Below are 12,094 nucleotides of genomic sequence, written 5' to 3'. Positions count from 1 at the left end.
TTGCGGTCATTGTACCTTTTCCCTCTGTCTTCCTGTTTAATGAGGGTTCCAGCCACATTCCTTTTCACTCTGTGCTGCAGAAGGGCCTTGATGACGGGATCATGGTTCTGGTACACCAGGAGGACATTCTCTGTGTTGATGAGAGCCAGCCCTGGCTTGGTGAATTTTGGAGGTTGATGAGTGTGGCGTAGAAATCCTACGTTTTCACAGAGGCATGTTTCGAGGAGGTTCCTTGCTGAATGTACTGCCGCTCGGCCAAACCATTTGATTGCGAATAAAAGGGACTGCTAGTAATATGTTCAAAGTCCCATGTGCGTGCAAAGTCCTTGCGTTCCCTGGAGACAAACTGCTAGACACTGCCCACCACTGCCCACCGGGCAGCACGGTAGCATTGTGGATAGCACAATCGCTTCACAGCTCCAGGGTCCCTGGTTCGATTCCGGCTTGGGTCACTGTCTGTGCGGAGTCTGCACATCCTCCCCGTGTGTGCGTGGGTTTCCTCCGGGTACTCAGGTTTCCTCCCACAGTCCAAAGATGTGCAGGTTATGTGGATTGGCCATGATAAAATTGCCCTTATTGTCCCTTAGTGTTGGGTAGGGTTACTGGGTTATGGGGATAGGGTGGAGGTGTTGGCCTTGGGTAGGGTGCTCTTTCCAGGAGCCGGTGCAGACTCGATGGGCCGAATGGCCTCCTTCTGCACTGTAAATTCTATGATCTATTATCCTCTGGGGACTTCCATGAGTAGCGAGGTGTCTCTTCAGCTTTCCAGGTACTGTGGTGCTCTTGCATTAACCACATTGACATCAAAGAAAATAGCTTTACAATTAACAGTTAAACATTTCTTAAATTAAAGGGAAAACTTGAACCCACTATCTACACTTGCTGCTATATATATTCCTGCTAGGTCCAAAGATGTGCTGGTTAGGAGGATTGCCATATTGAATTAGCCCTCATAAAGATGTGCAGGTTACAAAAGTTTCCAGGGATAGGGTGGGGAGATTGGGCATGGATGGAGTGCTCTTTCGGAGGGTTGGAGCAGATTCACCTCCTTCTGCACTGTAGGGGAATCTGTGGATTCTTAGCAACACAATACAGTTCAATATCCACTCATAAATAAAGTTAAGAATCAGGGTCACTTGTTGTTTGCTGTGCAGACCTTTTGAGAGAGACCTGTCAGGATCAACCTGAGAATCCTTCTGTTTTGTAAGATATAAATCCTGTGTCAAACACTCCTCAAAACTACAGACAGACCTGGCTCCTCCCATTAATTACATCATCTGAATCCCAATACGATGCCCATGACCGACATAGCTAGGACTAAACACCACTCCATCATAAACAACACTCCAGGAGAGACATAGGGCTGGATTCTTACGCCCCATCCGCCGCAATAACATGCAAGGGCGAGACGCGGACAATGGGGAAGTCCATTGACCTCGGGCAGGATTCTCTGGTTGCCGGGCAGTCGCAGCCGAAGAAACCCACTCTTAATCGGTTCGGACTATATTCATTGGAGTTTAGAAGAGTGAGAAGGGATCTCATAGAAACTTACAAAATGCTAACAGGGTTAGACAAGGTAAGTTCAGAAAGAATGTTCCCGATGGTGGGAGAATACAAAACTAGGGGTCATAATTTAAGGAAATTATAGGCCGGTGAGCCTTATGTCAGTGGCAGGGAAATTGTTGGAAAAGATTCTTAGAGATAGGATTTACTTACATTTGGAAACAAATGGACTTATTAGTGATAGACAGCATGGTTTTGTGAGGTGGAGATCGTGCCTCCCTAATTTGATCGAGTTTTTAGAGGAAGTGACAAAGATGATAGATGAAGGAAAGGCAGTAAATGTTGTTTACATGGACTTCAGTAAAGCCTTTGACAAGGTACCTCAGAGTAGACTGGTACAAAAGGTGAAGTCACATGGGATCAGGTGAGAGCTGGCAAGATGGATAGAGAACTGGCTAGGTCACAGAAGACAGAGGGTAGCAGAAGGAGGGTGCTTTTCTGACTGGAAGGCTGTGAGGAGCGGCGTTCCACAGGGTTCTGAGGCCTTTGTTATTCATAGTGTATAGAAATGACTTGGAAGAAAATGTAGCTGGTCTGATTAGTACGTTCGCAGACGACACAAAGATTGGTGGAGTTGCAGATAGTGAAAAGGATTTTCAGAGGATGCAGCAGGATATAAACTGGTTGGGAGTTTTGGGAGAAATGGCAGATGGAGTTTAATCCGGGAAAGTGTGAGGTAACGCACTTTGGAAGGTCCAATGGATACAGGAATTACACAATAAATCGTAGAACTCTTGCGAATACTGGCAGACAGAGGGATCTGGGCGTGCATGTCCACTGATCACTGAAAGTGGCAACACATGTGGATAAGGTGGTCAAAAAGGCATACGGCATGCTGGCCTTCATCAGTTGGGGCATTGAATATAAAAATTGTCAAGTCATGTTGTAGCTGTACAGGACCTTAGTTAGGCCTCATATGGAATGTTGTGTACAATTCTGGTCGCCACACTACCAAAAGGATGTGGATGCTTTGGAGAGGGTACAGAAGCAGTTTACTAGGATGTTGCCTGGTATGGAGGGCATTAGCAATGAGGAGAGGTTAGATAAATTCGGTCAGTTCTCACTGGAATGACGGAATGAGAAGCGACCTGATAGAGATCTACAAGATTATGAGTGGCATGGACAGAGTGGATAGTCAGATGCTCTTTCCTCGGGTAGGAGAGTCAAGTACTAGGGGACCTAGGTTTAAAGTGCGTGGGGAAAAGTTTAGAACAGATGTGCGAAGCAAATGTTTTGCACAGAGGGTGGTAAATATATGGAACGCGCGCCAATTTTCCCCTCGTAGAACACCACCGATTCAGTCCCGACATCAACACTTAGTCTCTGAAACGGAGAATCCCACCGGGTATGTTTTCAAAAAGCAATTAGGTGTGGCACTTGGGGCTAAAGAGATCAAAGGATAGGGGGAAGATGGGATTAGGCTACTGATTGGATGATCCACCATAGTCATAATGAATGGAAGAACAGGCTTGATGGGTCAAATGGCCTCCTCCTGCTCCTATTTGCTATGTTTCTATGTAAGAGAAGAAGGAACAAATAGGCAAAAAGGACTCATTTTCAGAGGATCAAATATTCAGTTTGCAATAGGTGACACAGTAGCAACAGGGAAAGCTAGCACTGCAGTGGATGTAATGACCGCTTTCGCGTGAGCTCTTTGCCAGATTAAACCCTTCAACGAACTACATATGGATACAACTGTATCCCGTCTCCCGTAAATTGCAAACAGTACTGATCATAGTACAATCATCAGCAAACATCACCACTTCTAACCTTTGGACTTGGAAATTTGCCCTCACCTGGACCCGTCCTCTGCCTTATTCGTTTAAGAGTATGTATATATAGTTTAAACATTCTCTTAAATTAATTAATTCTGCCTGTTTGGCTGGGTGTAAAGGCTCCCATGGCTCCTCTAGTTTGAAGAAGAGCTGGAGAGTTATAAAAGCAAATTACTGCGGATGCTGGAATCTGAAACGAAAAAGAAAATGCTGGAAAATCTCAGCAGGTCTGGCAGCAACTGTAGGGAGAGAAAAGAGCTAACGTCTCGAGTCAGGTGACTCTTTGTCAAAGCTGGAGAGTTATCCCTGATCTCTGGGTCAATATTTATCCCTCAATCAACATTACAAAACAGATTATCTGGTCATTATCATGTTGTCATTTACTGAGTCCAAATTGGCTTCTGTGTTTCCCTCATTGCAACAGTGACTACACTTCACAAAGTACTTCATTGACTGTAAAGCTCTTTGAAATGTATGGCGATCATGGAAAACACAAAATACAAGTTTTTTTCCTCCCTTTCTATGTCTCCACATATTCTGATTTATAATTTCCCTTGATTCTCAAAAGTGATATCAGTAAGGTTATAATAATTTACTGTGTGTAGTCTTCTTCTTCTTCACTCATTGCTAACGAGTATGATTGTCCACCTAAGAAAGTCCGGTCATGGGTTTTGTGGGTTCTAACATTGCTGATGAATCTGATCCAGGAGCCACTTCGCAGGTGTTTCCGGGAGGTGGGTTGATCATTAGACTCTCTAAAGCTCCTTTTCCGGGCCTCCTCTTGTCGTCAAAGAATTGTGTCCCGTCAATCAGGAGGTTCCCCCAAGTAAATCTCTTCTGAGCAAGGGTCATAGAATCATAGAATTTACAGTGCAGAAGGAGGCCGTTCAGCCCATCGAGTCTGCACCAGCTCTTGGAAAGAGCTAAACCACTGCAATTCACATTGCTCAGCCTCTGCTGCCGGCTGCCTGCACAAGCAGCATTTTATCCTCCTGTGGGCCCTGGTCTCTTGGTAGCACAGTGGTTAGCACAGTTGCTTAACAGCTCCAGGGTCCAAGGTTCGATTCCCGGCTTGACACACCGTGTGGAGTCTGCACGTTCTGCCCGTCCCTACGTGGGTTTCCTCCAGGTGCTGCGGTTTCCTCCCACAGCCCAAAGATGTGCAGGTTAGGGGCTGGTTTAGCACAGTGGGCTAAATAACTGGCTTTTAAAGCAGACCAGGGCAGGCCAGCAGCGCGGGTTCAATTCCCGTACCAACCTCCCCGAACAGGCGCCGGAATGTGGCGACTCGGGGCTTTTCACAGTAACTTCATTTGAAGCCTACTTGAATTGGATTGGATTGGATTGGATTTGTTTATTGTCACGTGTACCGAGGTACAGTGAAAAGTATTTTTCTGCAAGCAGCTCAACAGACCATTCAGTACATGGAAGTAAAGGGAATTAAACAAAATTCAAGAAAATACATGAGAATACATAATAGGGCAACACAAGATATACAATGTAACTACATAAGCATTGGCATCGGGTGAAGCATACAGGGTGTAGTGTTAATGAGGTCAGTCAATAAGAGGGTCATTTAGGAATCTGGTGACAGTGCGGAAGAAGCTGTTTTTGAGTCTGTTCCTGCGTGTTCCCAGACTTCTGTATCTCCTGCCCGATGGAAGAAGTTGGAAAAGTGAGTAAGCCGGGTGGGAGGGATCCTTGATTATGCTGCCCCCTTTCCCCCGGCAGCGGGAGGTATAGATGAAGTCCATGGATGGGAGGCAGGTTTGTGTGATGGACTGGGCGGTATTCACGACTCTCTGAAGTTCCTTGCGGTCCTGGGCCGAGCAGTTGCCATACCAGGCTGTGATGCAGCCCGATAGGATGCTTTCTATAGTGCATCTGTAAAAGTTGGTAAGGATTAATGTGGACATGCCGAATTTCCTTAGTTTCCTGAGGAAGTATAGGCGCTGTTGTGCTTTCTTGGTGATAGCATCGATGTGAGTGGACCAGGACAGATTTTTGGTGATGTGCACCCCTAGGAATTTGAAACTGCTAACCATCTCCACCTCGGCCCCGTTGATGCTGACAGGGGTGTGTACAGTACTTTGCTTCCTGAAGTCGAAGACCAGCTCTTTAGTTTTGCTGGTATTGAGGGAGAGATTGTTGTCGTTACACCACACCACTAGGTTCTCTATCTCCCTCCTGTATTCGGACTCGTTGTTATTCGAGATCCGGCCCACTATGGTCGTATCGTCAGCAAACTTGTAGATGGAGTTGGAACCAAGTTTTGTCATGCAGTCGTGTGTGTACAGGGAGTAGAGTAGGGGGCTAAGTACACAGCCTTGCGGGGCACCGGTATTGAGGACTATTGTGGAGGAGGTGTTGGTGTTCATTCTTACTGATTGTGGTCTGTTGGTTAGAAAGTCAAGGATCCAGTTGCAGAGTGGAGAGCCAAGTCCTAGATTTTGGAGCTTTGATATGAGCTTGGCTGGGATTATGGTGTTGAAGGCGGAGCTGTAGTCAATAAATAGGAGTTTGATGTAGGAGTCCTTGTTTTCGAGATGCTCTCGGGATGAGTGTAGGGCCAGGGAAATGGCGTCTGATGTGGACCGGTTGCGACGGTATGCAAATTGAAGTGGGTCAAGGCATTCCGGGAGTATGGAGGTGATGTGCTTCATGATCAATGTGACATTTCATTCATTTCATTTCATTACATTTCATTTTCAGGTTAGGTGGATTGGCTATGCTAAATTGCTCATAGTGTCCAAAAAAAAAGGTTAGGTGGGGTTACGGGGATAAGGTGGAGGTGTGGACTTGGGTAGGATGCTCTTTCCAAGGGCCAGTGTAGACTCGATGGGCTGAATGGCTTCCTTCTGCCCTGTAAATTCTAGGATTCTCCCAGGTATTGATGTTGATGTTGCATTTCTTGAGTTAAGACTTCAGGGTGACTTTGAAGTGCTTCCTTTGCCTCCTTTTGTTCGGAAGCCTTTTTGAGCTGGGTGAAGAAGATTTGTTTTCGAAGTCTGGACTCTGACATCCTAAGCACATGGCCAGTCCTCAGGAAATTGGTTTTGGATGATCAAGGTTTTGACGCTGATTATCTTGGCTCCTTCAAGGATACTGTTGTTATAACGCCTGGCTTACCAGCTAATACGGAGAATCCATCTCAGACAGCGGTGGTGGTACCATTCCAGGGCCTTGAGGTGGCATATGTATGTAATCCAGGTTTCTGAGGCGTATAGAAGAGTTGGGAGGATTGTACATGAGGATCTTGGTATTAGCACGGATGTCACGGTGGTCAAAGACACTCGTCCTTAAATCGCCAAAGGAGACGCTTACGAATTGGATACGATGTTGGATCTCTGCATCAATGTTAGTCTTAGAGGAGAGATGGCTCCCCTGGTATGGGAAATGTCCCCCTGGTATGTAGATGATGTCCACTCCACTGGACAAGGGACGCACGGTAGCACAGTGGTTAGCACAATTGCTTCACAGTTCCAGGGTCCCAGGTTCGATTCCCGGCTTGGGTCACTGTCTGTGCGGAGTCTGCACGTTCTCCTCGTGTGTGCGTGGGTTTCCTCCGGGTGCTCCGGTTTCCACCCACAGTCCAAAGATGGGCAGGGTAGCTGGATTGGCCATGCTAAATTGCCCTTAGTGTCCAAAAATTGCCCTTAGAGTTGAGTGGGGTTACTGGGTTGTGGGGATGGGTGGAGGTGTGGGCTTGGGTAGGGTGCTCTTTCAAAAAAGCCGGTGCAGACTCGATGGGCCGAATGGCCTCCTGTACTGTAAATTCTCCATTGATGGGGAGAGAGACTGGATTTTGCCTGGGAGCGGGTTGATGAAGGTCTTGATACTTCTTGAAATTGAGGCTGAGACTGATTCTGCGAATTACCCAATTCTGCGAATGAGCCAAGGAGATTTTCTTCTGAGAGAATTGAGATGGCAAAGTCATCCACATATGCTCGAGCGATGTCAGTGTCATTTTCTTGGATTTCAATCAGTTGAGTTTGAAAGGTTTTCCGTCATCCCTGTAGATGATGTCCACTCCACTGGACAAGGTGAAGGCTGGTGACAATGTTTTTTTGTTTTTTATCCGTTCATGGGACAAGGGCATCGCAGGCTGTGCCAGCATTTATTGCCCATCCCTAACTGACCTTGAGGGGCTCTTAAGAGTCAAGCACGTTACTCTAGATTCGGAGTCACATGTAGGTCAGACCAAGTAAAGATGGCAGATTTCCTTCCCTAAAGGACATTAGCGAACCAGATGGGTTTTTACAACAATCAACAATGGTTTCATGGTCATCATTAGACTTTTAATTTCAGAATGTTATCAAATTCTAATTTCACCATCTGTAGTGGCGGGATTTGAGCCTGGGTCCCCAGAACATTACTCTGGGTCTCTGGTTTACGATTAATGGAGATGGAGAAAAGGGTTGATGACACATATCCCGCTTAACTCCAGTCTTGACTTTGAGGATGCCTGTCTTGTTTCCGTCGATGAGGACTGTCGTCGAGATGGTGTTGCGAACGAGTCGGAGATTGTTGATTAATTTCTCTGGGCAGCCGGCTTTTGACAGGGTCTTCCATAGCACTTCCCGATTGACTGAGTCAAAAGCCTTGGTCGTATCGATGAAGGCAATGTAGAGTGGTTAATGTTGCTCCTGGCAATTCTCTAGAAGTTGCCGAACAGTAAAAATCATGTCTGCTGTTCCATGTTTTGGTCTTAAGTAGCACTAGGTTTCCAGAAGGATTTCTTCAGAAACTGGGAGAAGGTGGCTAGCAAAGATTCAAGTGATTATTTTCCAGATGAAATGAAATGAAAATGAAAATCGCTTATTGTCACGAGTAGGCTTCAATGAAGTTACTGTGAAAAGCCCCTAGTCGCCACATTCCGGCGCCTGTCTGGGGAGGCTGGTACGGGAATCGAACCGTGCTGCTGGCTTGCTTGGTCTGTTTTAAAAGCCAGCGATTTAGCCCAGTGAGCTAATCCAGCCCCTGATGGAGAGTAGAGAGATTTCTCAGTAGTTCCCGCCATTTGTTTTGTCTCCTTTCTTGACGATAGTGATGATGACAGCATCTTGGAGGATGTCAGGGATTTCTTCTCTCAGATTTTCAGCTACAGCTGATGGAGATGATGGGTGATCCCTTCTCTTCCAACTTTGAATATCTCTGCTGGAACCCCATCCACTCCTGCGGCTTTCCCATTCTTCATATGTTTAATAGCAGATTTGACCTTGTCCATGCTTGGTGGGAATTGAAGGTCATCTTTGATGGGGAGTTGGGGGATGTCCTGAAACATGTCCCCATCCATGACTATATCACAGTTCAGGAGTTCTTTGAAGTGTCCTTTCCATCGAAGGCTGATATTTTCTCAAGAGGGTTCCGTCCTTACTCCGCACCAATTTCAGGTCTAGGGTATTGGGTTGGTTGCCATGGAGGCACCCCGGGTGAAGTGCTTGTCAACGAGGGGCTGCAACCCCTTAGATTTCTCAGTCCACCATTGGTTCTTGATTTTCCTACTTCTTTTTGTACCTCCATGTTGACGAATTGATGAGCCCTCCTCTTTGCCTTTCTAGTTATGCCATTTTGCCAGGCACAGAGAGCTTCCCTCCTCTTGTCAGTGAGGTCTTGGATCGTGTGGTCATTTTCGCGATCCAGCCTTGGTGTTTCTTGGTCTTGTAGCTGATGGTTTCTTCACAGCTTGTGATGATGGCTATCTTCAGCTCTTTCCAGTTTTCCTCCACTCCATTAGAATGGACACTTGGAGATTTTGGAGAAGACATCATTGGAGGTTCACTCTCACACTTGAATCTTGAAGCCTTCAACATTGTTCTTTTTTCTGAGCTGTTTGTTCATCTTACGCTACTTCTGATGGTGTTTGATGGACATAGAGGCATGGATGAACCGGGGGTCTGTCCAACAGTCATCTGCAATGGTCATTGCTTTGGTAATGAAAGCATCCTTTTGGTCTCCGGATCGGACAATAATGAAGCTGATTGTGGATGTCTCCAGGAAGTCTTGAACTTGTCTTTTTGGCGGAACAGTGTTTTTAAAAAAATTTAGAGTGCCCATTCATTTTTCCAATTAAGGGGTAATTTAGCATGGTCAATCCACCTACCCTGCATATCTTTGGGTTGTGGGGGCAAAACCCACACAAACACGAGGAGAATGTGCAAACTCCATGCGGACAGTGACCCAGAGTCGGGATCAAACCTGGGACTTTGGCGCGGTGAGACAGCAGTGCTAACCACTGCATCACCTTGCTGCCCTCATCGGAACAGTGTGCTACTGATGACAAGCTGGTGTTCCACACATTTGGCAAGCAGGAGAACCCTGTTGGAGTTGCAATTCCCAACTCCTTCCTTTCTGATAGTTCCTTTCCATGTTTGCGAGTCCTTTCCAACCCTGGTGTTGAAGTCCCCAAGGAGGATTATCTTATCTTCGTTATGAATGTTGGCAAGTATGATGTCCAGGGTGGAGTTGAAGCCTTCTTTGGTCTCATCATTGGCATCAATCATTGGGTATAGGCACTAACGGCCATTGCCTGCTGGTTCTTGGCAAGTTGTAGATGAAGGGTCATGAGGCGCTTGTTGATGCTGATAGAGAGCTCTAAGAATTGGCTAATGAGTTTGATCTTGATGGCGAAACCAATTCCATTAATCCGGGGTTGATCATCGGGTTTTCCTCTCCAGAAGAAGGTGTAACCGCTGCCAAACTCCCTCAACTGCTCTTCACCAGCTCGTCAGGTCTTTTGCAGGGCAGTGGAGTCAATGTTGAAGTGCCTGAGTTCACAGACAACAAGGGCAGTTCTCCATTCTGGTAAATTGTTTTGCTCATTATCAATGAGGGTCTATACATTCCAGGTTCCAAAATTCAGTTTAACTTTAATTTTCTAACCCCAGCTCGATGAACGTGCTGGATGCGGTTTTCCAGCCATGTTGGGGTGGAACAAGGATTAATACCAATGATGTTCCCAAAGAAGACTTTGGTCAATCAGCTCCCAAGCCATAGAGCTCTGAAGCTTCTTCAGGCAAAGGGATTGGATTTCCAAACCTATCACAAAAGTTTATTCTTTACCATCCTTCCATCTTCAGGCCAAACAGCTATTATGATGCATGGCACCTTGCCCCTAAGGTGAATTATAGTAACTGGTTGGCCATTAAACAACTGATAAGTTTGGTTTGAAGCATGAACACCGAGGAATCTCATTTGTTTATTTTGTTATGGTACCAAACGAGACCCTAATGTATGTTAGGACACTGGATTTTGCAATTTGTATACTTTGAGGAAAGGATACTTCAACACCCCCCCCCCCCCCCCAGAGTAATTACACTGACAAACAGTGATTTTTAAAAATATATATGTGCAAACTTTATTCTTAACACAGGATCAACTCCATTAACATTACAGAAAATAGCTTACAATTAATAGTTAAACAGTTCTTGAAATAAAAGGAAACACTTTAACTTCTAACTTATACCTTCTGTATCTCAAATTAAGCAAATCCCATTACAGGTCAAAAGCAACGGAAGCTGAAAAGGCTGTAAAAAGGCACAGGGAGAAGAAATGTCCAAGTTTGGGAGAAAAACAGCCGTGAAAAAGGGGGTTAGCGGAAATCTGCGGGGAGTGAAAAAGTCAGCGCAGGAACTGTGAGGAAAGCGGAGGCTGGAGCACCAGGGGAGGCCGCATCGCTCACAGCAGAAGAAATGATCAAGGTGATGGCCGTGGAACTTGGAAAAACAGTTCACAAAACATGTGAAAGCGATGAAGAAAGAGATGCGGGCGGTATTGAAAGTGCTGGTGGAGGAGGCAATTGCCCCGGTGAGGGCGGCAGTATCAAGTGCAGCAGCGGAGGTGTGGGAGCAAGGTGAGACACTGAAGGAAGTGGAAGAGGCATTATCGCAGCTCAGTGATCAATTCTGAAGAAAATGTGAAAATGGAGAATAAAAATATTTACAAAAAAAAAAGATGATCTTGGACTCCCACGAAGCGTAAAGGAAGTTGAAGCCGCCATTAAACATGTGAAGAACGAAAAAACCTCAGGAGTGGACAAGATCCCAGCAGAGATTTTCAAACTTGGGGGAGAAGCGAACACCCATCATCTCCATCAGCTGATGCTGAAAATCTGGGACAGAGAGGAAATTCCTGCCGAACTCAGTGATGCAGCCATTGCCATCATCTTTAGCAAAGGAGACAAAGCAGACAGTGGGAACGACCGAGGAATCTCCCGACTCTCCATTGCCGGAGGTTCCTCGCTAGCCACCTTCTCCCAGTCTGTGAGGAAATTCTTCCAGAAATCCAGTTTGGCTTTCGACTATACTGTGGAACAGTGGACATATTTTTCACGGCTCGGTAGATTCAAGAAAAATCCAGGAGGAACCTCAAACACTCTTCAGGGCCTTCATCGGTCTTACCAAGGCTTTTGACTCAGTAAGTTGGGAAGAGCAATGAAAGACCCTGTCAAGGGCCGGATATCATCAACATTCTCCGATTCCAAAGGGAGTGGGGGGAGGGAGGGGGGGGGGGGGTTGAGCAGAGGGTGTCCTTATGTGCTGATGAATTGTTATACAAGTCGGAACTGAGTGTGTCAGTAGGGGGAATATTGTGGGTTACGCCGAGGTCCCAGGTTCGATCCCGGCTCTGGGTCACTGCCGTGTGGAGTTTGCACATTCTCCCCGTGTTTGCGTGGGTTTCGCCCCCACAACCCAAAGATGTGCGGGCTAGGTGGATCGGCCACGCTAAATCGCCTCTTAATTGGAAAAAATAAATTG

This window comes from Scyliorhinus canicula, chromosome 19, assembly GCF_902713615.1.
Source record: "Scyliorhinus canicula chromosome 19, sScyCan1.1, whole genome shotgun sequence".
In the NCBI taxonomy this organism is placed as follows: Eukaryota; Metazoa; Chordata; class Chondrichthyes; order Carcharhiniformes; family Scyliorhinidae; genus Scyliorhinus; species Scyliorhinus canicula.
This window is presented reverse-complemented; position numbering follows the sequence as displayed.